The sequence below is a fragment of the Suricata suricatta genome, chromosome 11 (assembly GCF_006229205.1).
Source record: "Suricata suricatta isolate VVHF042 chromosome 11, meerkat_22Aug2017_6uvM2_HiC, whole genome shotgun sequence".
NCBI lineage: Eukaryota > Metazoa > Chordata > Mammalia > Carnivora > Herpestidae > Suricata > Suricata suricatta.
Window position 1 is genome coordinate 20,822,867 of NC_043710.1, and position 13,293 is coordinate 20,836,159.

Sequence of the window (13,293 nt, forward strand, 5' to 3'; positions counted from 1 at the left end):
AGGACAGAAACCATATGTTTGCACTCATAGGTCTAACAGGAGAACAGGAGAAACCTAATGAAGGACCAGGGGGAAGGGAAGAGGGAAAGAGAGTTGGGGAGAGAGAGGGACCTAAAACCTGAGAGACTATTGAATACTGAAAACAAACCGAGGGTTTAAGGGGGAGAGGGAGGGGGAAAAGAGGTGGTGGTGATGGAGGAGGGCACTTGTGGGTAAGAGCACTAGGTGTTATATGGAAACCAGTTTGACAATATACTATTTTTTTTTAAAGTACTTTTTGTTTGAATGCTGTTAAAATTATTTTGGCTTCTCTTAACTACTTTTCTCAAAAGTTACCACACTGTATGCCACCATTAACCTGGTTCCAAGTCATATTATGTCCATTTTACTCAGTATTACGCATTATCATGAGCTGGCCACCCACTTCTTTTTGGGGTCCCTGCCTTTTCTTCCTCAAGTTCTAGTCATACTGATCTTTCAGTTCATTTCCCACCTCAGGAAATTTTCATGTCCTTTTAGATCTATCCACAGAATTCTTTCATGTTCTTTTAGATCTATCCACAGAATTCTTTCATGCTCCCCTTTGTCTGGCTGATTCTTATTCAGAGTTCGAGTCTCCACTTCAGTATCATTTCCATGAGGAAGATTCTCCCAATCCCCCTGACTTGCTTTCCTGTCCTATATAGATAAGCTTGTCCTACAGAAGTGCTTACTTTTCTTATACATCTCTTATCATGGTTGTTAATTTAATTCATTGTTTAATGTCTGTCTTTTTCATTGACTGTGATGTCTAGGAGAGAAGAAATTATGACTGTGTTGTTCCCAGCACCTACCAATAGCATGGGTATAGTAGATGCTTGGTACCTCATTTTCCAATGACTGAATGAATAAATGAATGAGTAGTGTGCATGCCATAAAGTTAATTAATGACACAATTGTGATTGGAGCTTAGTTCTCTAGATTTCAGAAGCCATATTCTTTGCATCGCAAAGTATCATTGCAAGGCTGTTACCTGGCAGTGCTCAAAACTTAACAACATGAAGCAAGGAGGGGTGTATGGCTTTTAAGTGAACATGAAGGAAGAAGCAGAAGAGAAAGGAATCAAAATGATAGGAAAGTAAAGAAGAGGATGACTGTTATTGGGGTGAACTAGAGAGGTAAGGAAAGGAAATGAGAAAATTACTGGAAGCAACTGCTGTCCATTTGGCATTTCCAGATCAGACCCTCAGGCCAAAAATATATTGCTTTAGTGAAAAGGCCATTGTAATGCATCCAAAACTCCTGTTATGGGCTTAGCCAAGTCATGTGACCTCTTTGTCCTGTTTCCAGTTTTGTACACTAAGTGTTAGATCACTATAAACTATAAAATCTTCATCATCTGCAAACCTGATTTGTACCCTAAGTGGTTTTGCAGTTCACAGAGAACTAAACTCCAAGGCCTCAACCACATCTACCCAAGAATAAAGGGCCTTGGGAATTGCTTCTGCTCTTAAATGTTCATGTTTCCATGATCTCTCTCTAATCCCTCATTGTGCATATTTCATGGCTATGAATTCCGTTCTCAATCCTAGTTGGACCAGTGGTATTCAAATCTGTAATCCCTGTACATGTGGATTATGTGGGAAGTTCATTAAAACAAAATAAAACAAAACAACAACAACAAAAACTAGATTCCTGGGTCTTTCTCTTGAGCAATTTGACTTAGAAAGTCTGATATGGGTCCCCTGAATCAGAACATTTATTAATTTCCCTGGTGAATCTAAAGCAGCTATCTTATGGGCCGGCTTCAGTGCCATAATGGGCTGAGCCACACTGGAAGGGTTAATACTGAGCACTACCATGAGACCACCCATTCTGCAGAAATGCAAGCTTTAAACCCACATATCCTGACTTATTTCCAATTTGTGGTACATCTGGCCTCTTGGTCTACCCTCTTTCCCATTCTTCACATTTAGCGGTGGCATTTGCTAAGCTGCTTTTCTTTATTTCTTGCTATGTTATTGTTTGTTATTAAACAGTGACTGTGTTTTTCCCCTAGACATGACTGTTTTAGTGATGGGCAATGTGATTGGCTATATATAATTGTTAAGGCACTTTGGAATACTTTTGGAGAAATGTGACTATATAAATGGAAGTCATTATCATTGTGCTCAAATTGGAATTTCTAGTTTAAGTTTGAAGGCTTGGGATGGAACTTACTTTTGATTACAGGGGAATCAACATTTCATATCATTAGTGATCTGACTCATCCAAATTAAGACCCCGATTCTGCACATTGCTCACTTAAGTATCAAAATATCCATCCAGTGGTGAAGACATGGAGGAAGGAGCACATATGCAGAAAGTTGACAGTATAGAAGATTGAGTTCCACCATGTTTGCTTGTGATACTATGAAGATCTCAGTAGGCAAGCAGGGATTATATTACTGTCCTCTTTAGAAGTGCTAAAGCAAATCCCAAACTAGACTGCCCAGGAATCATAGGAAAACAAGATCTCCCTCCTGGTTCAATAGAGCACGTTTTGATTTTGTCTTAGGTTAGTCACCAAAAAACTTCCGCACAACTACGATTTGTACTTTTGGCTCTAGGTAACCCCCTGCAGTGAACACAAACCCAGCCACATCATCCTCCTTGTTAGAAGTCAAATATGGACCCTTCTCAGGATACTTGATATTTCCTCTGCCTAAATTTTCTTCCCCAAAATATGGGGGCTCCCTCCATCAATACTTCAGGTCATGCACCAGTTGGTGGTTGTGCCCTACTCTGACTTTTCTGCACTCCTGGGACTCCTGGGTGGCTTCGTTGGTTAAGTGTCCAACTTCAGCTCAGGTCATGATCTTACACTCTGTGGGTTCGAGCCCCTTGTCGATCTCTGTGGTGACAACTCGGAGGCTGGAGCCTGCTTAAGATTCTGCGTCTCCCTCGCTATCTGCTACTCCCCTGCTTGTGCTTGCTTGCTTGTGCGCTCTCTCTTTCTCTCTCAAAATAAGTAAACATTTAAAAAAATTAAAACAAAACAAAACTTGCACTCCCATTGCTCCACCTCTGGTATCTCCATATCCCTTTCTCAGCTATTTAATCTTCATAGCATTTATTATTTTATACTAGTATAAACATTATGTATTTATTGATTTGTTATCAATTTCCCACCTAAAACATCAGAACAGGGATTTTGGTCTTCATTCACTTACTCCTATATGTTCAGTATCTAGAACCATTCCTAATGTTTTCTAGTCACTCAAGTTTTCTGAGTAAATGGGTGCATGACTGATGAATCAACCAATACAATAAGCCAGGCTGCATGCAAAATAATTGACAGAGACTGACTTATCAAAAATAAGAGAAAGAAACTGCTAAATGACCTTAACTTTAAATTTTAATTTAAAGATACTTATCTTTAGATGGCTCTTTCTCGTATCTAAGAAAAGGCCGTTTTGGGTCCAGATATTCCCCAAATTGTGGCTTAAGGTATCATTTAACTCTATCACAGCTCTACTCCTGAAATTACTCATTAAACAATATTTTTTAAAAAATAACTGGATAGGAAATATCATGTATTTATTCCAAAAATGTTTAGTGAATTCCTACTTTGTGTCATAGGGGCAGGCTCTGACAATACAGTGGAATCCAGTTATGCACCTACAGTCCCTGCTATTGTGACTTTAAATACTAATTGGGTAAGATGGACAGTTAAAGAAGCAGTCCATGTGAAATGAAATTTCCAGGATACTCTGGGAGTGTATAGAATGAGTACTTACCCATAGAAGGTAGAGTGCTTCTTATAATGAAACTGGAATAAGGAGAAGGAGCTAGACAAGCTGAGAGGGGGAAAGGGGATCCGGGAAGAAAGAGAGCATATGGGATGATAATTGTTACATATTCAAGAGACAACAGACCTGTGAGGGTATCCGGTGAGAAGACAACATTGCAGGCAAAGTGACTGCAGGAGAAGGCCTGGGCCTTGAGAATTATGCCAAAAAATTTGGATTTCATCCCAACAGCAATACATAGCGAGTCCTTAATGCCTCCCAAAAATTCTTTCTTCAGCATTTGAGAAGATTGTACTTCTTTCTCTACCCCGTTTGAAATTAGGGGTGGCCATTGACTTGCTCTAGTCAGTTAAATGCGAGTTGAAGTGCCATGCTTCACATCAAGGCAGAAGCCTTATTTATGAGCCAGTTCAGTTGTCCTTGAACTACATGGGTTTGAACTGTGTGGGTCCACTGATACATGTTTTGTTTTTTTCCATATCTGGTATAGTGCCATAAGTGTATTCTGTCTCCATTATGATGTTCTTAATGTTTTATTTTCTCTAGCTTATTTTTTAAAAAAGAATAAGTACATAATACATAGAACATACTCAATGTGTTAATTGACTGTGTTATCAGCAAGGTTTCAATTCAACAGTGGGTTACTAGTAGTTAAGTTTTTGGGGAGTCAAAGGTTATATGTGGATTTTTGATGGCATGGGGGGGTCAGTGCTTCTAACCCCCACCTAGTTCAAGGGTCAGATGTATGTAAGAGTCTTCCCTACCGCTGCAATGATACACTGAACACTGAGGGCTCATCAGCCTGGATCCTTGGGTGCCAATGGCAGAGGGAACTTCTCTACTAATCCACAATAGATACGTGGTTTTCATACAAAATAATGTTTTATTTGGTTAAGCCTCTGACATTTGGAATTGTTCATTCTGACAGAATAACCTAAACTCTTAGGAATGATAAAAGAACCACTAACAAGTATTTATTATAGTGTCATGGGTTTTTGTAAGAATACTTTGGCTGTTGTGAGAAAAATGGGTTGGAATAAGAAAAAACAGAGGTCTGGAGATCAGTTTTGAAGCTGTTGCGGTTATCTAAATGAGATAAGTTGCAGGAATCACATGTAGGTTACAAATACTCAAAAGAGGAATTATGGCTGCAGAATGCCGGGCACCCATGGTGGGAATAGAGAAAAATGGACAGATTCAAATTATATTTGGGCAGTAGAACCAGGAGAATTTGGTGACTGATAGGATATAAGGGTGCAAAAGAAGAAAGGCATTAATGAGATTTTCAAATTTCCGACTTGTGTAACTGAATAATTCAGCAGGATACAGAACATTGAAAAGATAATATAGTCTTTGAGGATCTGAGGCATAATTAGTTCAATTTTAGACATTTTGGGTTTGAGATGCCTATCCAAAACCCAAGTCTAGGTATAGGTAGGCAATTGTTCTAAAATTGGAGCCCACGAGAGACGCTTAAGCCAAAAGTATAGATCTCTGAAGCATTAGGTCATAGATATAGAATCTAGATGATCATTTAGTCCATGCTAATAGATGAGGTCACCCTGGAAGTGTGTACTCTATGACAAAATGCAATTGAGCATATCACTGAGTTGGCAAGGAAATGCATTATGACAGCAAATGTCATGACCCCATAATTTTGAAAAACAAAGGAGATAAAAGAATTACCCAAACCAGATTTGATTCCAGGCCACCAACATGGAGTTGGGGAGTCCAGAACAATACCTACATTTTGATTTATTCTTCTTCTTATACCAAAGACTGGGCTAGTTACAAGAGAAATTACATATTCACTCTCCAAGGATAGAAAACTTAATGATCTACTATTTTTAAGCTCTGACTTCTACAAGGAAACGTATTTGCATCTTTATTTTATTCTGTCATTTGAATCAGTAGCCAGGAAATAAAATGTAGAATTTTCACTGGAGATAAACTATTCTTCCCGTTTAATTATTTTCAAGGGACCTTAAGTGATAAGCTTATCCATATTGCATAGCTCATACATAAATAACTTGATAAACTCAGTCCACAAAATGAGCTCAATTATGATGTTGCTATTATGATAAATTTATTTGCCTCTTCATTCAAAACTTTTTCTTCCTTTCTTTTTTTTTTTATCAAAGCAAAATTATTGATTTAGTTTTGCTTGTCAACTTTTGGGAATAAATAATATTGATGAGATGCTCAGGTATTCTGTAGTTCATAAATCAATGGTTAACCATGATCCACTATTCATATGCATTTAAGCATGCAGAAGGTTGTGACTTCAAAGAATTATTTATTCACAATTATGAATTTAAAAATTTGGACATTTTCTGAATAGAGACTTTCCTTTATTCATATTGATTTGTCTCAATTCATAAGAATATTGTAAAGTCCTCTGGTATGATTTCTTAAATAAAAATAAAAACCTTTAACATTAAACCGTGCACTGATGTTAGAGGTATTAATTCTGTATAGAGAAAGTAGCAGGTCCTTGGTAGTAAAGTGATTTTCAACTTGTTTTGAAGGATGAGTGTGAACTACCTAGACAAACAGGGAGACACCATTATTTTAGGTAAAAATTTCAGGAAAAGATCTAAAATACAGTATGCCCGGTCCTTTTCAGGGATTGTAGAGTCAATAGCTATGGTGAATGTGATAGAATGGTAAATAATGAGACTGGAAATGTAAATGTTCATCTAAATTTCAGGGTAGCTTTTATTTAAACTTAAATTGATCCCCTCCCTCCAGAGAAGAGATTGTGGAAACGGTAGTTTTGAAACTCATAGCTTTTAATTTCAACTTAATCATGTTTGCTAGTCTAAAAAGAGCTGTGAGTTGGTCCAATACAGTCCTTGCACAGTAAAAAATATGACTTTTTATGATTCTACATTAATTTTCAATTTCAACTTTTCTCATAGAAGGAGCTGGTTTTCCCATTTGGCCCCGGTAGATCATTTAAAGTCAATTCACAATGTTGCCCAGGAAACTGTTCCACTCTGGAAAAGTTGTAGGAACCACATGTATGTCACATACATCAGAGAGCAGAATGCTATCTTAGAAAACACCCCAGAACTGCATCCCAAATGTCTAGCATCTGCCGGTAAGTAGTCGTGGGAGAACTTGGGTTTCTGGACTCATTTCAGCATTTTGGCCTTAGTCTATTTATGTTATTTCTAATTTATATTACTTGCAGAATGAATAATTTGAAGGGGGAAAAAAACAATATCTAGGGCCCTTGCAGCTTCTGTATTATACAATGTTACTATCTTTGGGACTCTTAATTCTCTTGGACTATGACACATAATGATAGAAACTATAGATTGAATCAATCACCTTATTAGTCCATATTTTGTTAGGTTCAAAAAATGTATTATTGAAGAAGAAGAAACAGCAGAATTAGTTTTATAGGCATGAAGCTTACATCCTGGATATAGGAGAGAGATTATTTTTATTTTTTATTTTTAGAGAGATTTGTGAGTGGGGGAGAAGGGCAGAGAGAAAGGGATAGAGAAAGGGAGTGGGGGAATCTTAAGCAGACCCCATGCTCAGCAGGGAGCCAGATGTGGTCTGTCTGTGCCTGGGATCATGACCTGAGCTGAAATCTGGAGTCAAATGGTCACCAGCTGAGCCACACATTAGCCCTTGGGAGAGAGATTTTTTTTGTCCATGGAAGGGACGGGGCACAAGTGAGCAAGGGGCAGGGAGAGAGAGAATCCCAGCTGGGGCAGAGAGAGAGCAAGAGAGCATGAGAGAGAGAAGCAGAGCTCATCTGAAGCGGGACTCGTTCTCACCCAGAGTGGGGCTTGCGCTCATCCGATGTGGGACTCAAACTCATGAACTTGAGATCATGACCTGAGCTAAAGTCAGATACGTAATGACTGAGCCACCCAGATGCTCTTTGATGAGATAAACTGAATTACAATCTGTGAGTGAGAAATAAGTGGGATAAGAGCTGGAACAAATAAAGGAAGACTGCAGGGATTATGTGAGTGCCCAACAAGAAGAATCTGGTGTTGTCAGCATGGGGGCCCAGGATGGATGGCTGAGCACTGTGCCTTGCAGGGAAGGCCTCCCTGGAGAAGTGACCTTTGGAGGAAAGAGATGGACATGAGCCTTCTCAAAATGGCTTTGTGATTGTGGTCAGTCCTGAGGACTCAGCAACTTCCTCAGAAGCATATGGCCTTGTGGCATATAAAGGTCAGGGAAGGGAATTACAGAGCAATATTTAATGGGCTTGCTAGAGTTGTACAGTTTAAGATGTGGCAGACATTTTATTTCAGATCCTGAAAATTGATTTGATGGCATTCAGACATTTCTTGATAAAGAGCATGAATGTAAAATTGCTTTTTTTGTAGCTTAGCACATTGAGTTACTTCTCTGAATTATGTTTCCAGAGAGCAAGTAAGGCCGTACACCAGGTTCACCCCTCCTTTGTTAACACCAGGCTAATTTGAGTCATTCTGAGTAATTGCCGTTGTTCGTGCCCTTTCTTTGTTGCTGGTGTTTCATCATCGGCCTTTTGCCTCTGTGTATCAGGTCTGGAGGCAGTTTAGGCAGTAAGATGGCAACTCAGTGTACCTCAAGAGGATGTTAGTCAGAATCGGATATAATGGGATGAGATGCCACAAGTGTTTTTCCCAGAACCTGGCCTGTGGATCATTTAAGGGTTTTCACAGGATGTAAATGAGAAGAGGAAGGAAGCATGCAGGGTGCCTTTGAGGCTGCATTTGGTAATGAAGCATGTAGACCAGTTGGGGCCAAGGGGGCATAATTTTAGTCAAGTAAACCCACCAGCTTAAGCCTTAATCAAAACATTTTCTTACAGTTTCATTTAGAATGTTTTACTCTGCGCAGTTTGACGTACTTGTAGGTCATGCCGATAAAAATATCTACTGTATTAATGGGTTTGGAAATTAATCCAAAAAGCTGAAACTTGTTATCAGTTAAGGAGTCCGGAGCGCATGTGGTATTTGAAGTTATGAAGATGGTTGAGATCACCCAGGTAGAGTATATTCTTGATCATATTTCTTTCAGAAATGATGCCACTTTGGGGTGTCTGTATGTGTTTTTCATGGCATAGAGTTACCTCATATTAAATTAAGAGAAAAACGTGTTCTGTTTGACCATTTATGGATGAACTAAAAAAACATTTTCAAGTCTTATGTAGTGATTTATTTTCCATGAAATATCTAGTCCTGTTTTCCTATATTCATTTTATGATGGAATTGAAAGGACACTGAACTGTGTGTGTTACTTACTTTGGTCACATGAAAAATAAGAAAGCCCACTACTTTTCAGTTGCTATCTGGGATCTGGGATCTCTTTAAAGGCAACGATCTTGTCTTTTTTTTTTTTTTTCTGTAAATTGCACTCAGTGTTGAACATAATGTTTAATTGAAAAAATCATGCCAAAGGATTTTTTCTCTCATCATGCTATATAATGGATCAAATTGAATCATGTTAAATAAAATAATATGCAGCTAAATACTCTAAATGGAGAGTCAGCCTTAAATTCTCTTATATGATCTCTTAATATTTACTTATATTGTTTTCCTGTTTAGTGTATGTTATAGATTTACCACGTGAGGCAAATATGTGATCAAGTCATTAGGTTATAGCACAAGCCCCTGGTATTTTATGATACTAGTAGGCTCCTACGGATTGGTGTGCAATTACATGTGGATGAACTAAATGAAATTGCTATCGTTGTGAGATAGAACTCTTTGAAGAAAAGGCAGACCCTAGCAATTTTCTAAGCTGTGTTTTAATTTGAAACTTTTCTTTTTAATTGCTTGACTTCCACACTGGAAGGATGTTAAAGAATTAAGGAGAAATCACATAAGGAATATATTGATAAAATTTATAGTCTCTTAATCCGGAGATTGTGAGGAGAATATTTATAAGTAGGGTTTGGAAACCACACTCTTAACTCTGAGCAAGTTAGGTTACATTTCAGAGATCATTTTCTTGTTTGCAAAACAGAGCTAGTAATACTATTTCATAATGTCCTTGTGAGGAATGGTGATAATGTGCGTAGAGTATCAGGATAGAGTCTTGTTATATGGGACAGTTAACTTCTATCTCAGATTTGCTTCAGCAGCGGTCTGGTGTTTGTAGTGATGAGAGAAGGGATTTAATTCCTATAATAGCCATTGGCTTTAGCCTAAACTGAGATTTCCCTGCTTTAGCAACTGCTAGAGGGCATTTCTGCTGATGATTTCACTATGAACTATCCCACCACACAGTAGCCAAGTGAAAATAAATCTTAAGTGATTTTCTTAGTCATTGCAATTCTGAAACGAAACACACTAGATGTATAATTGAACATTCCCTTAGTCTTCCAAGCACTTTAAATTTGGATTCATGTATTTCTGGATCAAGTGGTAGCCAAATGCAAGGACCCATCTTACCTTTAGTTTGTTGTAGTCATTTGGTTGATGATGGTTCCCAATGCTAACGTTGTCGTATAGTTGATATTGATGATCAGATAGAATTCTTAGAGGTAGATTTCCTCTTGTCACAAACTGAGAATGCATATATTCAGCCATAAGGACTTAAAGATGGAGAAAGGTAACCTAACTTAAAAGCAGGGAGCATAGATTTTGGAACCAGGCATTTTAGGTCAATTTTGGAATTTACTGCTCATCAGTGTAAGTCACTTAAAAGCTCTGTGCTTTTTGCCATTTCATTTTTTAAAAAAAGATAGGATTATATAGATAAAATTAGTTTTACTCTGTGAATACCTTAGAGGAGTGCCTAGGCAGTATATAGGTAGTCGATGAATGTTAGCTAGCACTAAAATGTAAGTGTTTTATCCACAGCCTATCAGACAATCAGAGAACCATGATGTCCTTATGTCCATGTTCATTGAGGCCATTCTCCTAACCACTGGACCACCTGATTTGTATGTTTAACAGAGAGTACATTTCTGGTATATACAGTCATAGCTGAGAAATAATCTCCTGTTGATTAGTCAGTCAAATTACTTGAATCACCTCTCCACATCCCATTCAGTACATAATTAGTGTTTATTTCAATTTTGCTGTTCATTATGCAAATTGCTGCAAAAGCATCACAACTGGGGAGTGTGTGGCTCATGATTTTTTATTGGCGGTCATTGAGATGAAAGATGGGCAGGTAGTGGGAAGTTTCTGCTTAGCTTAATTTGGTGACACTAGTCTGTATTTTGGCCAAAGTATCAGTACCACCACATTAGTTTTATTATTACTGTTAATTAGCTGTGGGTGTCAGAAAAGTGTTTCCAGTTGTGGAGTTGATTAGGTGATGAAGTGGTTCCCCACAGTTTGATTTGTAAAAGGCAGATTGGACAAAGGTTTGGAGTTGACACACCCTAGGGAGGAGTGGCGTGAGTTAGGTGATAGAGTAAATGTTTTCCATTTCCTGCTATACTATTTGATAATGAAATGTGCTGATTTGCTAGTGCTGGAGGCAGCCTGATGTTCTCTCTGTAAATGAATGAGATATTCGGGTACATCTCACAGTCATTGTCCAAAAGGGAAAGCACTGCCTGCTCAAAGGAATTAGCAGAAGAATTACCCTTCTCTGTTGGGTAACAGTGCTGGGAAAGGGTTTTGTTTTCATGTCGAGCATGCCAACAACTTTGTACACTTGGCTATTTGAAAGATGTAATAGACTATTGGGTGACCTTAAGTGATATTGCTATTCAGGTGTCTGAGTTACAAATTTTCTTCCAGAAAAGAAAATCTATATCCATTTATCTATGTATCTACCTACCTACCTACCTATCTATCAGAGCAAAACACATTTCATTGCTTTTGCTGCATTCATCACATAGTGGTGAAAGTCATGGCATTGTCATAAACTATATCAGGCTCTGAATCCACAACTTGTTGTTAATAAGCAGTTGATAAACTTTGGGTATGGCACTTGGCCACTCTAAGCTTTAGTGTCCTCTGGGGGTAGAGGGCGGGTAATACTGGGTGTCACATGGCATTGTTAAGGAAGAATTGCAATTGTGTCTATACAATGCCAGCATAAAGTAAGAATCCTACATGTGTTGGCTTGCCCTCATTTGTCTGACATAAGATGGACCATATTCAATCAACTAAGTTGGACAAATATTGATTATGTCCCCAGAACTGTACTTGATGCTGGGAAAACAGAGCCGGACAAGACAGATGACTCCAGGCCTGGGTGGTTAACAAATTACAATGGAAGGAAAACATGCTGGATGAGCACAGTACAAGTGGACTCAGGGTCCATTGTTCTCAGATATGGAGCTGGAGTTGGGGAGTTAGCCAGGAGGAGGAGCAGAGATCAGGAAAAACATTTCTAGCAGGCACCTTTGAGTAAGTGAATTTCTCAAAAATAAAAATCTGATTTTTATTTAACGAGGCATACCCACCCACTAATAACAATTTCACATGCATTGTGCCAGACATCAAAGTGTGAAGCTTCATGGTATGATTACAGGTGGTTTCTGTGACCAAGGAATGCGTGTTATATTAAGAAGTAACATTGGCATGATAAATAGATGAAGTATTTTCATCATGTTTCCCCATACTGAAGATCAGCAATGCAGTCTAGTCTAGGGACTAGGGAAAACATAGTTACACACAGTGTCTTCCCCATCAGGCTTTGAGGACCAAGCAGATTTATTAGATGCTTTCTACGTGCCAGTTCTTGTGCTGAAAACTTTATACACAACATCTCATTTCACTTCATGAGGTGAGTACTGCTTTTTTGTTTATTTTTGAGATAAAAAAATTGGAGACTCCATATATTATTTGTCTAAGGTGACAAATCTAGAACTGTATATAAAGTAAGAAAGGCAACCTTCATTATTAAACTATTCCAAATCATTAGACATTCCATATCCCACAGGTTTGCATAGACCTCAGCTAGGTTAAACATCACAGGAAGAGAAGGTATGCCATTTAGTTTTCATCGAAATTCCAAGTAACAGATGGGGAAGAGCCTGGCCAGTGGAGCAAGGAATTTAGAAGCTGTGTGACATGGTACCGGTTATTGAAACTCTCTGAGCCTCAGGTTCTTTTGAAATGGCAATATTAATAATGTTTACCATCATCATAGGTTATGAGGATGAAGTATTATAACATGCTAAGGGTATTACTTGGTACAAAGGAAGTGTCCTTTCCTATATCTACCCAACCATTTGAGTTTTCTGAGAGAAATCTCTGTGAAGTCCTTCATAGAGCAACATCCCAGAATCATTCCTAACATTAAGGGGAATCATTGAGGGGGTTCAGTAAGTAGTGTCCTTTTCTGTCTAGGTTCTGGATTAATTGGGAAATAAGTTAAAAATGAAAGAAAATATTAATGGATTTGGAAGACAAAGTAATACCTTTACCAGTGATACAGACAGGACTGGAGAACACAAACTCACTTTAGTCTGAGAGCCAAATGGTCATGCTAACTAAACCCTGTACTAGACGGACATAAATGTCCAAAGACATTGCTGGCTGGGTAAATGTATAGCATGAAGGAGCAGAGGAACACCTCCCTGAGGTTGGTTTGC

At 38.3% G+C, this 13,293-nt stretch overlaps 1 protein-coding gene across 1 annotated transcript in view; it reads left to right on the forward strand.

Moving 5' to 3' along the window:
* Positions 1–13,293, forward strand: part of LRRC4C (leucine rich repeat containing 4C) — a 1,176,981-nt gene that overhangs the window by 269,330 nt on the left and 894,358 nt on the right. The gene's annotated exons all lie outside the window — the stretch shown is intronic.